The following is a 4872-nucleotide window of genomic DNA, read 5'->3' as shown; positions in this document are numbered from 1 at the left end:
TCCTAGGGCAGGAGTCAGTGGCAAGAGCAGGGGCCTCAGGGAGTCTGTGGGAGGGCAGTTGCAAAGACCCCGGGCCCATGACACAGGCATTGTCCTCATGTCCTTTCTGCCCTTTGGACACAAAGATGACCCAGGTTCCTCAAAGGCAGTGTGGATGTGACAGGGAAGGCATGACTGTAATCAACCAGCAAAGTCCTTTCAAGTAGATGTGCAAATGTGGGAGGATCCCAGGTCCACTCAGGTTCCCACTTTATCTTAGAGAAGGTTTGGGAACAGAGGGTTGAGACTAACCCAGGAAGCATATAAAGTTCTGAAACTTTTGTCCAAAATTATCAGGACCTGCCCAGCCTCTTCCACAACCTCTCCTTCCCAGCATTGCTCCCTGTTTGTTGTTGTGGCTCCCCAGGTAAGCCTGAGTTCATATTTGCAGGCTTTACTCAGAGGACAGTTACGAATCTGATTGCTGTAACTGCAGAGGCTTAAAATCCTTCCAGGGCCAGAAGGGTGTGGGTATAACAGTTTGTATTTATTGAGTTCTCACTGTGCTGCCAGTTTGCATCACTTCATGTGCTCTGTACAAAACCCACTAAGAGTAGAAGAAACAGGTTGAGTCTTACAACTTGCATGAGCTCATCCTAGAAACCTAACTGTGGATAACTGGAGATGCAGAAAGGACCAAAGGTGAAGACAAACATGCAAAAAGCTGGGGTCAGATGTGCTGGGTGCTCGGATGGAGACACACAACAGCCTCATTACTTCTTTTTTACTTCTCTTACTTTGCTTCTTTTCTCTATTTAAAACCTTACTTCTTTTCTACTCTTTAAAGCCTTTCTTCTTTTCTATTCTTTAAAGTCTCGGTCCTTAGACTCTCAGACACACAACACAAGCAGCCAACCTGTCCACCTCCAGCGAGTCTTTTATATACAGTAAATAAGGAGGTGGAGCAACAGTTCTCGGAGAGGGGCGTGACATTGTAACAGGGGAAACCTGTGAGATCACTACTGTCTGAACGTAAATAATTTAGGAAAAGCAGACGTGTTGCATTTTGCCCTTGCCCCCTTCTGTGGCTAGGGCTGTGCCAACTCAGCCTGCAGAATATTGAGCACAACTGTGCTTATTTTAAGTTCTCATAGGCTTCTCATACTCCACTCCCCAGAGTTGAGTAACTTGTTCAGGGTTAGAGCTCTCATAATTAAACTCAGGTCTAGGCTGGGTGTGGAGCTACATGCCTATAATCCCAGCACTTAGATACTGAGGCAGGAGAACATAGAGGTTGAGGCCAAACTGCACTACATAGTGAGCTGATGTCTCAAAACACAACACAAAACAAAACAAAAAAAAGGACAAGAAAACAAACCAGATCTGCCAACTGATGCTCTATAAAGAAGGAAAGAGAGAAAGCTACTTCCCACACATACTGCTTTGCAGGAATATGTTTTAGACATTTTTTTCCTTCTTAGAATCCAGTGCCAAAGATATTTCAACTGTAAACTTGTTTTATTCCGCCTAATAAATAACAAATAAATAAACAAACGTAGGAAAAGGGAACATTTGACCTGTAGGAGTGTCCTAAATTTCTGACTCAAGGCCTGACAGACCCTAACTCTTTCACACTTAGAAGCTGTCACTTCCCAGGGGCAGAGGAAGAGGCTGGAACTGGGGCAGTCAGGGGTTTCTCCCCTGAGCTCCTGCCAGAGCACTTTGCATCTGGAGGGGCCACAGGCTTGGATTTACAGTTTCTGATTTTTTTAGAAGTTTAAATAAAATAGAAATGTTTCTACACCCTGTAGTCCAAAACAAGTAAAGTTAAATGAATATAAAAACAAATACAAAAATAAACAGATTTAAAAGAAATGCCTGGAGACATTTAGAGTTCAGAAGCCCTGGCACAGCTCTGCGTTTTTCCTGTCAGCCATGGCACTCGGGCTTTCCAAGGAGCTGACCCATGGCCTCAGCCTCAAACATATTTTAGCAGAAGGACAATGGGCCTGTAACTCCAGCCATCCTCTTGGTGATCTCACCAAGAGGTTTGCCTTCCCAAATCCTACAGGGCCACTCGAGGGGTCTCTGGCTTGGGTTAAGGCATGGTGACAGACAGACAGGCAGCTGAACGGATTATCCTTGCTGATGGGACTGAGGTTGGGGACTTGTAGCTTTCCTGAGATTATTTGAGAAGCTCCAAATAAATTTCTGCTCAGGTAATTTGCCAAAGCCACATAGAGACAAATTCATTTTTGGCAGTACTGAGGTTTGAACTCAGGGTCTCGAACTTGGTAGGCAGGTGCTCTACCACTTGAACCACACCCCCCAGTCCAAGACAAACTCTTAACTACTCAGATTTCCTCTGCCTGAAGGGCAGAAGGAGTAGGTAAATCCTTGCTTCTCTGGTAATTCTTGAAAAATCTAGACTACCTGCTGATGTTGCACTGAGCTGTTTCCAGGCCCCACATTGAAATTCCTCTGGATTCTGCTCCTAGGATCTCCACAGGAATGGGGGGTAGGTACCAGCAGGAGACCCAGAAACTCAGCAGGATCTGGACTTGGAGGACTGGGGATTCACAAACAGGAAATACCATTTTACACGGGGTCTTTCCCCAAGGCCAGAGTTCTGACGAATAAGATATATGTTGAGCTGACCATGAAGTAGCTTTAGATATCAGGTGCTTTTTGCTCACTTCTAGGCAAATGATTAACACAATGGCTTTTTTTTATTTTTTGTGTCAAATGTTCACACTTGAAGTTGAGTAACTCAAGACATACCAGTTCACCTTCATCTTATTCAGGCAAAAGCACTGATCTCAGCTAATGTGATGATCTCTGATTTAACTATTTTTTACACTACGCAGTAAACATTTTCTTATCAATTCTGTCCTCATTTTTGTTTTCACTGAGAAAAGGAAAAGGAGAATAAAATCCAGAGCTGATGTCGAGTTTAACTAAGTCCTCAAATAATTATAGCTCCAATTTGTATACTGCAGTGGTCCCTTGGACAAAGACTACGATATGATCCTTGTCATGAAAAAACTTTTGTGCAACTCAAAATGATGGACACGACCTAGTGAAGCAGTCAGGGACCGATAGCAGGACATAGGACCTGGTATTGACCAGGTGTGCACTCAACCCCATCAACCCATTTCCAGAAGATGTAAATGCCTTCTGTTTAATTTCTTAGGATTTTGCACAAATATATTCAAAACACTCTGCCTTCTCCCAGCATTGGTGGTTCTGAAGTGCCATTTTTAGTGAGCCAAAAGGATTGCTTTTTTGCCTGTCATTTAGTCACCCACCTTTCAGTCAGCTGCCTATGCCTGTTATAATGTGTGAAACTACAGCACCTGTCTAAACCTCAAACTGCTCTGCTGGGCCCATTTGCTAACTCTTGAGCTGGTATTTGGCTGGCTATCATGATTGCCCTTGCTCTAGAAGCTATTTCACAATTGCTGTCGGGCACCCATGTTGGGTTTCTGCACCTCAGCAGATTACTCCATGCTTCCGTTCACCCAGCACCCATTTGGGGAGAGCTCCTTTTGAACAGGGAGTGGGGGTAGGGAAACACATTACCTCTGGCCAGTTGACCCCTCAGTCAGCTTTTAGAACTGAACCACCTGGAGCCAGGCGAGGACATGATGCAGAACAAGCAGATTGTTTCCACTTCTGGGGAGGTCAAGGTTTGGGGAGCTTCGAGGTAGAGAAGGGGAGCAGGGGGTCAGTGGTGATGGTAGACACAGGCTTGGGGAAGTCCTTATTCATCAGCCGTTAAATGATAGATAAGCTGAGGCCTTCTGCTTCCCTCCAGTTCCTGGGTGTGTCCTGAGCCAAACTGAGGGACCAGAAAGTAAAGAGGCCTGAGGACTGGGCCTGCTTGTTGTGTGGCTGGCTTTTCCTAATTTGGTCTGGCAGCCTGGGCACAAGGCCTGGGAAACTTATCTTTTGGGCAAGGATAGAGGGGAACTTCAGTCCCTCAGTTTTCCCATCTTGTGTCTAAAGTGACACTCTGGTCTCAAGTTTCCAGAGGGCTGCAGCTGAGCCATAGTTACTGCTTTTCTTTCTTTCTTCTTTTAAAAATTGCACTAGTGAGGACACATGTGATTGCTTGGAAATCACATTGGCGTGGAAAATGAATCTTGACGAGACGGGTGATGCAGAATGAAAGTGACAACATGCAGTTCACAAACTCGGACTTTGGCATTTTCCCACTAAGGCAGAAATGTGAAAAAAAACCCGAAAAATATCGTTATCCTTCCAAGTGCTCTATTTTTAGTTTTCTGTTTCTTCTGCAGGCAAAAAACATGATCTTTTTCCATTCTAGGCACACTCAGACCTTGATTTAAACCCACTCCAATTCCTCCACTCTGAAGTCCCCACACTTTTCCCAGAGGTCTGTCATTTTCCCATTTGAAGCTGGCTACCTGGGGAGGGATGGCCTACTGTGCCCCTCCTCTGAGCTCCAGCCCAGGGTCTCGCTCTCCCTTTGTCTACTCGGGAGTGGGGAGGGCTGAGCAGAGCTGTGACCGGGAGTGGACGGGAAGGTGGCGGATGGAGGACATGAGTCTGCAGGCGTTCTCTTATTTGCACTGTTAGATGAGGACCACAGCTTTGGAATTTAAAGGCCCAACAAGCTGCTGCCTCTGTTCTCTGGTTACATTGCAGTTCTCTGGAACAAATGGCAGCCTCCTATTTCTCTCCAGGAAATAAAAGGAAGAGGGTGATCCATTAATACTGCACAATGTCACGTGCTCATGTTGTTGTGGAGACAATTTTCTGTCTTCTGTTACCATCAGCTGTACTACTGACCATCAACAATGGCTCCACCATGCTGAGCAAAGGGCTCAGGGCCAACAGTAACAGCTCACTTGGTACAGGCGGAATCTC

Source organism: Castor canadensis, chromosome 11 (assembly GCF_047511655.1).
Source record: "Castor canadensis chromosome 11, mCasCan1.hap1v2, whole genome shotgun sequence".
NCBI classification, from domain to species: Eukaryota; Metazoa; Chordata; class Mammalia; order Rodentia; family Castoridae; genus Castor; species Castor canadensis.
The sequence above is the reverse complement of the archived record's forward strand: the minus strand, read 5'-3'. Positions refer to the sequence as shown.